Genomic DNA, 15,022 nt, shown 5'->3' on the forward strand with positions numbered 1-15,022 from the left:
TAAGAGATCATGGACCTCAACATGAGCATGAGGAAATTCCTCACCATGAAATTCCTGAGATGCCTCAAGGGATGCACTTTCCTCCACAAAACTATTGGGAGCAAATCAACACCTCCCTAGGAGAATTAAGTTCCAATATGGGACAACTAAGGGTGGAGCACCAAGAGCATTCCATCATCCTCCATGAAATTAGAGAAGATTAAAGAGCTATGAGGGAGGAGCAACAAAGACAAGGAAGAGACATAGAGGAGCTCAAAAGCACCATTGGTCCTTCAAGAAGAGGAAGATGCCACCCTCACTAAGGTGGACTCATTCCTTAATCTCCTTGTCTATTTATTTTCTATTTTCGGTTTCCATGCTTCATGTTTAATTATGTTTGTGTCTTTACTAGATGATTATTAGTGTTTAAGTGTCAATGTCTTAAAGCTATGAATGTCCTATGACTCCATCACCTCTCTTAAATGAAAAATGTTTTAATTACAAAAGAACAAGAAGTACAGGGTTTCGAAGTCATCCTTGAAACTAGTTTAATTATTTTGATGTGGTGACAATACTTTTTGTTTTCTGAATGAATGCTTGAACAGTGCATGTGTCTTTGAATTTGATGTTTATGAATGTTAAATATGTTGGCTCTTGAAGAATAAGGAAAAAGGAGAAATGTTATTTGATAATATGAAAAATCATAAAAATAATTCTTGAAGCAAGAAAAAGCAGTGAATACAAAAGCTTGCAGAAAAAAAAAAGAAAGAAAAAGAAAAAGCAAGCAGAAAAAGCCAAAAGCTCTTTAAACCAAAAGGCAAGAGAAAAAAGCCAATAGCCCTTAAACCCAAAAGGCAAGGGTAAATAAAAAGGATCCAAGGCTTTGAGCATTAGTGGATAGGAGGGCCTAAAGGAATAAAATCCTGGCCTAAGCGGCTAAACCAAGCTGTCCCTAACCATGTGCTTGTGGCGTGAAGGTGTCAAGTGAAAACTTGAGACTGAGTGGTTAAAGTCAAGGTCCAAAGCAAAAAAAGAGTGTGCTTAAGAACCCTGGACACCTCTAATTGGGGACTTTAGCAAAACTGAGTCACAATCTGAAAAGGTTCACCCAATTATGTGTCTGTGGCATTTATGTATCCGGTGGTAATACTGGAAAACAAAGTGCTTAGGGCCACGTCTAAGACTGATAAAGTAGCTGTGTTCAAGAATCAACATACTGAACTAGGAGAATCAATAACACTATCTGAACTCTGAGTTCCTATAGATGCCAATCATTCTGAACTTCAATGGATAAAGTGAGATGCCAAAACTATTCAAGAGGCAAAAAGTTACAAGTCCCGCTCATCTGATTGGAGCTAAGTTTCATTGATATTTTGGAATCTATAGTATATTCTCTTCTTTTTATCCTATTTGATTTTTAGTTGCTTGGGGACAAGCAATAATTTAAGTTTGGTGTTGTGATGAGCGGATAATTTATACGCTTTTTGACATTGTTTTTACATAGTTTTTAGTATAATTTAGTTAGTTTTTAGTATATTTTTATTAGTTTTTAAATAAAATTCACATTTCTGGACTTTACTATGAGTTTGTATGTTTTTCTGTGATTTCAGGTATTTTCGGGCTGAAATTGAGGGACTTGAGCAAAAATCAGATTCAGAGGTTAAAGAAGGACTGCAGATGCTGTTGGATTCTGACCTCCCTACACTCAAAGTGGATTTTCTGGAGCTACCGAACTCCAAATAGTGTCAATTGCGTTGGAAAGTAGACATCCAGGGCTTTCCAGAAATATATAATAGTCCATACTTTGCCCGAGTTTAGACGACGCAAACTGGCGTTCAACGCCAGTTCCATGCTGCATTCTAGAGTTAAACGCCAGAAACAGGTTGCAAAGTGGAGTTAAACGCCAGAAACAGGTTACAAACTGGTGTTTAACTCCAAGAGAAGCCTCTACACGTGTAAAGCTCAATGCTCAGCCCAAGCACACACCAAGTGGGCCCCGAAAGTAGATTTCTGTATGATTTACTCATTTCTGTAAACCCTAGTAACTAGTTTAGCATAAATAGGACTTTTTACTATTGTATTTATAGAATCTTCGGATCATTTTAGTCTTGGTTACTCCAGTTCCCCTCTGGGGCCGAGACCAATGAACTCCATTATCACTTATGTATTTTCAACGGTAGAGTTTCTACACACCATAGATTAAGGTGTGGAGCTCTACTGTTCCTCATGAATTAATACAGAGTACTATTGTTTTTCTATTCAATTCAAGCTTATTCCGATTCTAAGATATTCATTCGCACCTCAATATGAATGTGATGATCGTGACAGTCATCATCATTCCTAACCCATGAACGCGTGCCTGACAACCACTCCCGTTCTACCTTAGATTGAATGAGTATCTCTGGGATTCCTTAATCAGAGTCTTCATGGTATAAGTTAGAATCCATGGACGGCCATTCTTGAGATCCGGAAAGTCTAAACCTTGTCTGTGGTATTCTGAGTAGGATCTGAGAAGGGATGGCTGCGACGAGCTTCAAACTTGCGAGTGCTGGGCGTAGTGACAGACGCAGAAGGATCAATGGATCCTATTCCAGTATGATCGAGAACCGACAGATGATTAGCCATGCAGTGACAGCGCATTGGACCATTTTCACTGAGAGGACAGGATGTAGCCATTGACAACGGTGATGCCTAACATACAGCTTGCCATAGAAAGGAGTATGAATGATTGGATGAAGACAATAGGAAAGCAGAGGTTCAGGAGGAACGAACGCATCTCTATACGCTTATCTGAAATTCTCACCAATGAATTACATAAGTATCACTTTCTTTATTTTACATTTTATTTATCTTTTAATTATTAAATATCCATAATCAATTGAATTTTCCTGACTGAGATTTACAAGGTGACCATAGCTTGCTTCAAGTCGACAATCTCCGTGGAATCGACCCTTACTCACGTAAGGTTTATTACTTGGACGACCCAGTGCACTTGCTGGTTAGTTGTGCGAAGTTGTGACAAAGAACTAAGATTATGAACATGTGTATTGAGTTTTTAGTGCCGTTACCAAGGAATGGAACCATCACGATTTCTGCGCACCACTTTTGTTCTTAATTTTATGTATCTAGGTGGAACGAGACTATGACCCTTTTTCTATATGAGTTCTTGTGATACTCGAGAGAGGTCTCTCACATGAACAACAGCTTAAAAATAAATTCCTCCTAAATTGCTAATTACTTGGACTAATCTGGATACGTGACATATAATCCATTTAGCTTTGGGTAATTAGTGTTTTTTTTTTACATAAGCTAGATTTGAACTTAACCCTGTAATTAGAATCAAGTGACCAAGAGATTGGCGGTTGATGAAGGTTAAAGAAAACTAAATCACTAAGAGTTTGTCATGAAATGAATCTTGCATTATTAAAATAGTTGGTAAGAAATTTTAATCCAGAAAAATAAACATCTCCGATACCTTAACTATTTTCTCTCACAGTTTTCACACCAAACGCACTATTTGTTCTCTTTATTCTTGATTTATTGTTTAATCCTTTGAAAACCCACTGATGCACCACTATTTCATGGTATATTTTGTACTTAATTGAGTGGATTTTATCCACTAAACTCACACTTATTCATATAATTCGCATGTTTTACATTTTCCTTCCTAATTCTGTGCTATGATTGAAAACATGCTTCTTTGGCCTTAAATTACTAATTTTAATTGTCTCTTATTATCATTCGATGCCTTGATATGTGTGTTAAGTGATTTCAGGGTTTATAGGGCAGGGATGGCTTAAAGGATGGAAAGGAAAAATGCAAAAGTGGAAGGAACGTAAGAAAATAAAGTTTTGAGAAGCTGGCAGCGACGCGTGCGCGTACCTGATGCGTACGCGTGAGAAGCGAGATTGCATGGTGACGCGTCCGTGTACCTGACACGTACGCGTGACTGACGCGTACGCGTGACATGCGCCACGTGCAGAAATTGCAGAAGACGCTGCGGGCGATTTTGGGCTGGTTTTAGACCCAATTTTCGGCCCAGAAAACACAGATTAAAGGCTGTAGAGTGGGGGAATCATTCATTCATTCATACAACGTTCATTCACATAATTTTTAGGTTTTAGATGTAGTTTTCTAGAGAGAGAGGCTCTCTCCTCTCTCTAGGTTTTAGGATTCTTCGGTTTAGCTATTTTCAATTTTAGATTTCTACTCTATTTCAATTTAGTTTCTCTTCTACTCTTATTTGCTCTAGCATTCTAGTTTATTTATTTACCTTATTGATTACTTTATGTTGCCACTTTAGTTTATGAATTCTCATGTTAGATTTGATTTTCTATTTAATGCAATTTGAGGTATTTCATATTTATGATTGCTTTCTTCAATTTATGTTATTGATACTTTCAATTGGTCGTTTGGATTTAATATTCCTTGCTAGTTTTCTACGTTTTTATGTTGTGCCTTCCAAGTGTTTGATAAAATGCTGGAGAGGATTTTAAGCTAGATTTTTATATTCTTGGCTTTGGTTGAGTAATTGGAGACTCTTGAGTTATCAGTCTCCTTTGTTGATTGATAATTGAACAATGAACAATTCTCATCACAATTGATAAGGATAACTAGGATAGGACTTTTAGTTCTCGTACCTTGCCAAGAGCCTTTCTTAGCTATTAATTTAATTTCTTGCCATTTTGTTTCCTTGTTCCTTATTTAAAAACCCCAAAAACATACAATCTCATAACTACAACTCCCTGCAATTTCTTGAGAGATGACCCGAGGTTTAAATACATCAGTTATTATTTTATTGGATTTGTTTTAATGACAAATAATTTTTTGTATGAATGGATTCTTTGTTGGTTTAGAAACTATACTAGCAACGAGAATTTATTGTGAATTCTTTACCATCAAAAATCCATTCATCAAAATGGCACCGTTGTTGGGGAATTGCAAACGTGTGCCTTATTATTGGTTATTGTAAATATTGTGAATAATTTTGCTTTTTCGTTTCTTTGTTAGTATTTTCTAGTTTTAGGAGTTTAGTTTCATTATTCCTTATTAGTTTTTATTTTTATTTTCTCTTGATACTATGAATTCTCACCCCTTTGGCTACGAGTTTGGTTCAAATCATGTTGTAGGGAATGGAAGCTATAATGAGAACATGCATCAAGGATGGAACAATCAAAGGTGGAAGGAGCCACAAGGATTTGATCAACCCTTTCGGCAACAACTTCCTCCGGTCTCATATAGGTATAACTCCAATCCTAATGCATACCAATCGAATGGATGTGGTAGTCCTTCTTATACGTGTCACCAACCACCACCACATACCTATGGACCACCCCCTCAACATAGCTTTGAACCACCCTACTCACAAGCCCCTTTTCACCATTTACCTTCGTATGACCCCAATCCTTATCTACCACACCAACCACCATACGAACCATATGAACTATACCAAGAACCACCACCTCAATATTCACCATCTCCATATCCTTACCAAGAAGAACCACATTCCCATTATGAGCCCTTTCTCCCAAAAAATGAACCTTCCTATCCACCCCAAGCTCCTATAGATGATACCTTTAGTGTTATTCGCCAAGGGCAACAAGAGCTTCAAACTACACTTACCTCTGCTCTCACCAGTTTCACCTCTACTCTCTAAGCTCTTATATCTCGTGTGGAATCATCCTTTATTCTCAATATTCAACCCTCAAGCTCTAGTGCACTTCCTTCTCAACTACATAATGATCTCTTCATTCCATCACCACCCTCCATGGAAGAGCACCCACATCTATCAATCCAAGAGCAACACGATCCCGATTATGCTAGTGACATGGAACAAAAGAGAAGGGATCGTCTTAGGAATGTAATGGATTGGTTTCACGAATTCATACTTCAAAAGAAGTAAGAGGAGGCCCAAAAGGTGGAGGTAGGAGAGGCCCTTGAGAATGAAGCAGTCGACGAATTAGTGAAGGTTGGACAGAAGGAAAGCTCCATCATTGAAGACAACTCTACACTAAGTGACATCAAGGAGGAGTTTAATTTTGTACTAGAGCAAGCGGAGAAAGCCGAAATTATTGAAGAAGAGGAAGTGGTTGAAGACTTAGGAGATGCGGAACCTCCATAGGAACCTCCAGTCATAGAACCTCCCTTCAAGATGATTGAAATTGATGTTGAGGAGGGTGTACAACCTCCATGGCATATTATGGTTGAAGAGGAAGAGGTTAATGTTGCAAAAGCGTGTCAAGAGGTGGAGATCATCAAAGAGGAGCCCAAGAGAGTGAAGCATACATTGGAAAGACCGCCACTGGAGATACTTTCCCCCAAGCCATTACCATCTAACACAACATTCCAGTGGGTAAAATTCTTATCCTTAAACTGTGACTTCCCACTTAAATATGGTCTGCTTGAGACGGATGGTCAACTTAGAGCTCTTTGTGGCTTAAGAGTAAGAGGGAGATGGTTAGTGGTTGGCAACACCATCCTAGGTTCGTTATGGTTGGAAGCTCAAGGCCTAATTGCAAGGGTTGGTATGGTTCTCAATTGAATGGGTCTTGGAGGATGTTTGGGTTCTTACATGAGAATTTCAAGGCTAAACCACCCGGTTGGAACAATGATGATCCACTTACAGACGGGTGTAGGAACAAGATTTGGGATCCGGGCATACAAGAGGATCAACTTTGGAAGCTCAGAGCTTGTGAAGAACTCCATCAAAGCTTGGGAAATTTACTTGGTATTAATAGAGCTTATTGGAAGTTTCAAGATGAGTTCAAGCACAAGCCACTATGACAAGGAGCTCACCAAATGTCCAACTTAAGGACAATAACTAAAAGTGCTAGGTGGAAGACAACCCACCATGGTACGGGCTTTCATTTTTATTCTTAGTTTTATTTTATTTTATTTTTATTAGTGTTCATTCATAATTTCTGCATAATCATCTGCATTCTGCATTTTCCATTCTGCATTAAGGGGAAACCTACGCGTGCCTGTAGGCCACGCGTGCGCGTAGGCCACGCGTGGGCGTTGATTCCAAATTTTGCTATCCCATCCAACGAACAGAAAGTTGCGATGGAATCGTGCGGCTGGTGTGTTCTGCGCAAAATTCGACCCACGTGTACACGTCTAGGACGCGTGCGCGTCACCTGTAACCTGGGAAATTCATGCGTACGCGTCAAGCACGCGCACGCGTGGATGTTACAATCGGCCTAAATAGCGTGCTGAACAGAGAGTTGTGATGGTCTGGGACTGGCATTGTGCTAGAGACACAAAATCAACCACTCCGATCGCTTTCAGACCACCCACGCATACGCGTGCCAGACGCTTACGCGTCGACTGGCCAACTCAGTTTTCACGCGTACGCGTGAGGCACGCGTGCGCGTCGCGCCCTATTTTTCAATTTTTACTTCTTTCTCCTCTCCTTTCTCCTTCTTTCCTCCTCCTTTCTTACTTTCTTCTTCTTCATCCCTTTACATTATCATCCATATTCTCCTTCCATCTCTTTTACTTACTGCATTTGCATATTTTTCTTCCTTGTATTTTAATTTTGTTCATGTGTTTATTTTTTTTCTACGTTTATTATTTTCTCCATTGGTGTTAAATGATTTTATTCAACTGTTGCATCTTTTCTGGTATTATTTTGGTGCTTAGTGACTTGTTTTACAATATTGGGTGATATTATTTATCTATCAATACCAATCTTTTATGATACCTGTGTTCCTTTTGCATTGACATGAATTTATATTGTCTTTCATTACCTACTATCTCTTCCCCATTGTTGCAAGTTTTACACTATTGCCATGCCATTTGCTTCTACTATCTTCTCACTTGCATGTTGTAGCTACCATGTAATTGAGACTCTCGTTATTTGGCATTAACCTACCCATATTTTATTTGTTTTCTATATTTGTTTTTTGGTTACTTTTCTTCCCTTTTATCTTCTTTCAGGATGGCCACCAGGAAGGAAACTGAAAGACGTTTCAATGGGGCAACAGACAAGTCCATCTGCACAATCCTTGGAGAAAAGCGTCAGTTGGAGCCACCCGTTCACCTGCACATCGTAGCATGCACCGAGGACGGTGCAATCTTTAAGTATGGGGAGGTCGATACCGACTTCCGTGGGTTAGTTATTTTCTTCTCAACACCAATGTTTTATTTTCTTTGTTAGTTCATTGTTACATTTGCATGTTCGATTGCATGTTTGCTTGATTTTGTGCACATTTTACCATTACTTGGTTGAAGTGACAAATTCTTTTTCAAGAAACTTTTTATAGTATTTTACTAATTTAAATTAAAACTTTTGTATTAAACTTGTCTGAAGATTATAATTTGGAACATGAATTATAGCTAAGAACACACCACCTGTGAGATTTGAGCTTAATTATATGGTTACATTATTTAACTATAATATTTTATTCATGTGTATTTTCTTATCTATGATTGTAATCTATAGTTTGTTCCATTCTATATGTCCATTGTTTAGTGTATTTGTATGCATGCATATGATTGAGGCCATCATTTGTTATTAGCTCACTTATCCCAAATAGCCTACCAATTCAATTACCTTTGTTTGCCACTTTGAGCCTTTCAATCCCCATTTGTTCTATATTTTACCACATCACTAGCTTTAAGTGGAAAAATAATTAATTACCCCAAGTGAATCTTTGGTTAGCTTAAGATAGAGATTGTGTATCAACTAAGTGTGGGGAACTGTGGGAACTTGGGTTGATGAAATTGTGCTGTGTTTTGTTTAAATATTGAGAATTTGGGTACCTACTCATGTGAAACCAGAAAAAACATATGCATTGAAATGTTATGTTTTATTTCATGTTCACAAAAAAAAATAATTTTTACAGCATAAATAAATAAATAAATAAATAGGGGACAAAATTATCCCATTGTTAAGTTTAATAAAAGATCAATGCATATGTGGTGAAATTAAAGAAAATTTGATACATGAGTATGTGAAATACACAAAAGTGGGAATTTTGGGTAGCTAGGCATGATTTTAGAGTTAGATAGAGTGTGTGTATATTAGGTGAGAGCTTAGGTTAGTCAAAGATTCATATTATAGCTCACTTGGCCATACATATATCCTCATCCTTACCTTAGCCCCATTACAACCTTGAAAAGGCCTCATGATGTTTGCATTGGTACACTAAATATTTGTTGATTGGTTAGATGAAGAACAAAGTTTTAGAAAGCATGACTAGAGAATAGTAGAGTGAATAACCCTAGACACTTGAGAGATTAGAGTGCATACACACTTCCAGTGAAGGTTTGATGCTTGATTCTATGTTCCCTGCTTTCATGAGCTATCTTCCATCAAGTTTACTTGTCTTTTACTGTGTGATTTGAATTAGTGGAATCTGATTTATGTTTGTCTTTGAGAATTTGTTTACTTTCAACCAAGTAGATAGAAACATCTTAGCATATAGTTAAATTTATATAGATAGGTTGCATTTCATAATTTATACCATTTTCTCTTCACTGCTTTGTAGCTTCTCCTGAGCTTAGCATGAGGACATGCCAATGTTTAAGTGTGTGGAGATTTGATGCACCACTATTTTGTGGTATATTTTGTACTTAATTGAGTGGATTTTATCCACTAAACTCATACTTATTCATATAATTCGCATGTTTTACATTTTCCTTCCTAATTCTGTGCTATGATTGAAAACATGCTTCTTTGGCCTTAAATTACTAATTTTAATTCTCTCTTATTACCATTCGATGCCTTGATATGTGTGTTAAGTTATTTTAGGGTTTATAGGGTAGGAATGGCTTAGAGGATGGAAAGGAAGCATGCAAAAGTGGAAGGAACGCAAGAAAATAAAGTTTTGAGAAGCTGGCAGCGACGCGTGCGCGTACCTGATGCGTACGCGTGAGAAGCGAGATTGCACGGCGACGCGTCCGCGTACCTGACCCGTACGTGTGACATGCGTAGATGACCATTGACGCGTACGCGTGACTGATGCGTACGCGTGACATGCGCCACGTGCAGAAATTGCAGAAGACGCTGGGGGCAATTTTGGGCTGGTTTTAGACCCAGTTTTCGGCCCAGAAAACATAGATTAGAGGCTGCAATGTGGGAGAATCATTCATTCATTCATACTACGTTCATTCACATAATTTTTAGGTTTTAGATGTAGTTTTCTAGAGAGAGAGGCTCTCTCCTCTCTCTAGGTTTTAGGATTCTTAGGTTTAGCTATTTTCAATTTTAGATTTCTACTCTATTTCAATTTAGTTTCTCTTCTACTCTTATTTGCTCTAGCATTCTAGTTTATTTATTTACCTTGTTGATTACTTTATGTTGCCACTTTAGTTTATGAATTCTCATGTTAGATTTGATTTTCTATTTAATGCAATTTGAGGTATTTCATATTTATGATTGCTTTCTTCAATTTATGTTATTGATACTTTCAATTGGTCGTTTGGATTTAATATTCCTTGCTAGTTTTCTACGTTTTTATGTTGTGCCTTCCAAGTATTTGATAAAATGATGGGGAGGATTTTAAGCTAGATTTTTATATTCTTGGCTTTGGTTGAGTAATTGGAGACTCTTGAGTTATCAAACTTTTTTATTGATTGATAAGTGAAAGTTGCTAGTTGATTTGGATCCCTCTAAAGCTAGTCTTTCCTTAGGAGTTGACTAGGACTTGAGGAATCAAATTGATTCATCCACTTGACTTTCCTTCATAGTTAGAGGTTAACTAAGTGGAAGCAATGAACAATTCTCATCACAATTGATAAGGATAACTAGGATAGGACTTCTAGTTCTTGTACCTTGCTAAGAGCCTTTCTTAGCTATTAATTTAATTTCTTGCCATTTTATTTCCTTGTTCCTTATTTCAAAAACCCAAAAACATACAATCTCATAAGCAATAATAACTACACTTCCCTGTAATTCCTTGAAAGACGATCCGAGATTTAAATACTTCAGTTTTTATTTTATTGGGTTTGTTTTATTGACAAACAATTTTTTGTATGAAAGGATTCTTTGTTGGTTTAGAAACTATACTAGTAACGAGAATTTATTGTGAATTCTTTACCATCAAAAATCCGTTCATCACCCACACAATCTACTTTTCTGTTAGCCTAACTAAGCCAATCAGTTGACCACTGTTGCTCAGTTCCTCAGTCCTCGTGGGATCGACCCTCACTCACATGAGGTATTACTTGGACGACCCGGTGCACTTGCCCGTTCAGTTGTGGATATTCTTAATTCCGCACCAAATTTTTGGTGCCGTTCCCAAGGACTGATGGTAATTGACAACTACCAGTTGTCTGGTTGCTTAGATTATGTATTTTTCTTAGTTTTGTTCATTTATTTTTTTTATTTTCTTTTAAATTTTCAAATTTAATTTTATTTGTTTTCCCTTAATTTTTTATTTTAAGTTTGGTGTCTCGTTAGTAATTTTTCTTTTCTAAATTTTTTGAAATTTTTAGTTTAATTTCTTGCTTTATTTTATTTTATTTCTTTTTATATAGGATACCTCATTGGGAGTTCTCTATACTTTGACGTAGAGACTCCCCCTTTGCTTTGTGTTCTGTTTGTGTGTGTAGAAACAAGAAGGAGCTTATCTTGGACCCTATAGAAATGGACAACCTAGAAGGACCCTTGGCTTATACACTGCTCCCACTCCTAATTTCTATGGAAAAAGTATTGTTGTACCTCCCATTAGGGCAATTGATTTTGAGCTAAAGTCACACCTGATTACACTGGTGCAACAAAACTACCAGTTTTACGGGATACCATAGAAAGATCCCAATATTTTCATCTCTAGCTTCCTACAAATCTGTGATACTGTGAAGACTAATGGAGTGAATCCTGATGTATACAAGCTCATACTTTTCCCCTTTGCTGTGAGGGATAGAGCAAAGCAGTGGCTTGATGCTCAACCCAAGGAAAGCCTGGACACTTGGGATACGGTGGTTAACAAGTTTTTAAACAAGTTCTTCCCAGCTTAGAGGCTGACCAAGCTGAGTACAGATGTTTAGACCTTCATGCAGAGAGAAAATGAGTCCCTCTATGAAGCTTGGGAGAGGTACAAGCTGATGCTCAGAAAATTTCTCCCTGATATTTTCTCAGGATGGATCAGGGTGTATATTTTCTTTGAAGGACTCTCTGATATAGCCAAGATGTCTCTGGACAATTCTGCAAGTGGTTCTTTGCACATGAAGAAGATGCCTAAAGAGGCTAATGAGCTTATTGAGATGGTTGCTAATAACCAGTACTTATACTCTTCTGAGAAAACTTTAATAAAGAAAGGAGTCATGGAGGTGGATGCTGTAAATGCATTTCTTGCTCAAAACAAGATCTTGTCTCAACAAATGAGCTTCATCACTTAACATTTGAGTGGGATGCAAAGTTTAGCTACTAATGTTCAAAATGCTCCCCCAGATACTCCTTATGATATGAGTGGTGGATTCTATCAAGGTGAGGCTTACATTTATGGCCAGTATACGCCTGAGCAGTCTAATTACATGGGGAATTCCTCCAGAAACCCTAATGATGCTCCTTATTCTCAGACTTTTAATCAAGGATGGAGGAATCACTCAAATTTTGGTTGGGGAGAGCAACCTCAGAAGCAACAACCAGTTTATGCCAACAATTTTCAGGGCAGGGTCAATTAGAATCAATTCAATAATCTTCCTTTTCAATCCTCTCAGCCCTAGAACGGTCCTGACTTGGCATCTGTGATTGCAGAACTCACTAAGAGCAAAGATAGCTTTATGCAAGAAACTAGAGCTTCACTTCAAAATTTAGAGATGCGAATGGATCAGGTGCATAAACAAACACCCAAGAGACCCAGTGACATGGTTTCCAAATCTAGGGAAGAGTGACAGGCTATTCAGTTGAGAAGTGCCAAGACTGTAGTCACTCAACCTAAGAGTAGTGAGGAGCTTGTTGAAAAAGAGACACCAGAGAGGGAAATTGTAGGGACAGAGAGTCCCAGCGAGGGCGCTGAACACCCAGTAGGGAGCACCAGGGAGGGTGCTGAATGCCCATCAAGAAGGGCGCTGGACGCCAATGAAAGCTTAAAGAATCTCCCCCCCAAGGCCTCCAGATAACCCCTTTCCAGTTACTCTTGATACACATCCTGCTTTACCCAAGGCTCCAGAGTACAAGGCTAAAATGTCATACCCTCAGAGACTTCAGAAACCATCTAAGGACAAGCAATTCTCCAAATTTTTAGAAGTCTTTAAGAAGCTTTAAATCAACATTCCCTTTGCAGAGACCCTCGAGCAAATGCCTCTATACGCCAAGTTCATGAATGAGCTGTTGAGTAATATGAGGGATTGGAAGGACATTAGTGGTATTGACTAAGGAATGCAATGCAATCATCCAGAAAAATCTCCCAGAAAAGCTGCAGGACACTGGGAGATTTCTCATTCCTTGTACCATTGGTGACACCACCATTCAGAAGGCCTTTGTGTGATCTTGGAGCCAGTATTAACCTCATGCCACTTTCGTTGATGAAAAAGCTCCAAATTAATGAGGTAAAACCTACACGAATGTCTCTTCAACTTACAGACTGTTTTATTAAGTATCTTTATGGAGTTGTAGAGAATCTGCTTGTGAAGGTAGGTCCCTTTATCTGTGATATTAGACATGAAAGAGGACAAAAATGCCTCTATTATTCTTGGAAGACCCTTTTTAGCTACAGGAAGAGCCCTTATTGATGTTCAGAGGGGTGAAATAACACTAAGGGTCAATGATGAGGAAGTTGTTCTCAAAGTGTTAGAGGCTTTACGACACCCTGTTGATTCTGGAGGGTGTATGAGGATTGATATAATTGAACCCCTAATTGAAGAGGTGTTTGAAGCTGAAAAGCTTGAAGATGTTATGGAATCCCCCTTTGAGGATAATCTACTTGAGATTGATGAGTCACTACCTCAGAGGGAGAAGTGCTACACGCCTCACACTAAGGAAGGGCCTCCGAAGCTTGAGTTGAAACCCTTGCCTGCATTATGCATTCCTAGGCGACAAAGACACCTATCCGGTGATCATCAGTTCCTCTCTGAGACAAGAGGAAGAGAAGGCGCTACTTCAGGTACTCAAGAGTTATAAAACAGCTCTTGGGTGGACCATTAGTGACTTAAAAGAGACCAGTCTAACCAAATGCATGCACAAGATATTACTTGAGGATGATGCCTAACCAATTGTGCAACCACAGAGACGAATGAATCTAACCATGAAAGAGGTGATCCAGAAAGAAGTGATGAAGCTCTGGGGTGATCCAGAAAGAAGTGATGAAGCTCTGGGAAGCCAGGGTCATTTACCTTATCTCTGATAGCCCATGGGTAAGTATTGTACAGGTGATTCCCAAGAAAGGCGGTATGATAGTGATCCAGAATGAAGAAAATGAGCTTATTCCCACAAGAACTGTTACAGGTTGGTGCATGCGTATTGACTATAGGAGGCTCAACAATGCTACATGGAAGGATCACTTTCTCTTGCCTTTCATTGATCAGTTGCTTGAGAGGCTAACCGGCCATACTTTCTACTATTTCCTTGATGGATACTCCGGCTATAATCAAATTACTGTAGACCCTCAAGACAAGGAAAAGACGGCGTTCACATGTCCTTTTGGAGTGTTTGCTTACTGGAGGATGTTGTTTGGACTCTGTAATGCCCCAGTAACTTTTCAGAGGTGTATGCTCTCTATTTTTTCAGACATGGTTGAAAAGTTCATTGAGGTATTTATGGACAACTTCTCTGTTTTTTGTGATTCTTTTAATTCTTGCCTTGAACATTGATAAACCCCAATTTTGTGGTTTATTTTGTATTAAATTCAGGGGATTTTATCAACTTTTCTCACATTTATTCAATGAAATAGCATGGTTTTGTGAATTTATCCTAATTTGTGCTTAAGACTAAAAACATACTTTTTAGGCCTTTAAATCGCTAATTTTAATTCACTTTAATTCTATTCGATGCCTTGATATGTTTGTTAAGTGATTTCAGGATTAGAAGGCAAAGATTGGGTTGAAGGAATGAAGAAAAAGCATGCAAAAATGGAGAATTCATAAAGAAATGAGGGTTTTC

Source organism: Arachis ipaensis, chromosome B04 (genome assembly GCF_000816755.2).
Source record: "Arachis ipaensis cultivar K30076 chromosome B04, Araip1.1, whole genome shotgun sequence".
Taxonomy (NCBI): domain Eukaryota; kingdom Viridiplantae; phylum Streptophyta; class Magnoliopsida; order Fabales; family Fabaceae; genus Arachis; species Arachis ipaensis.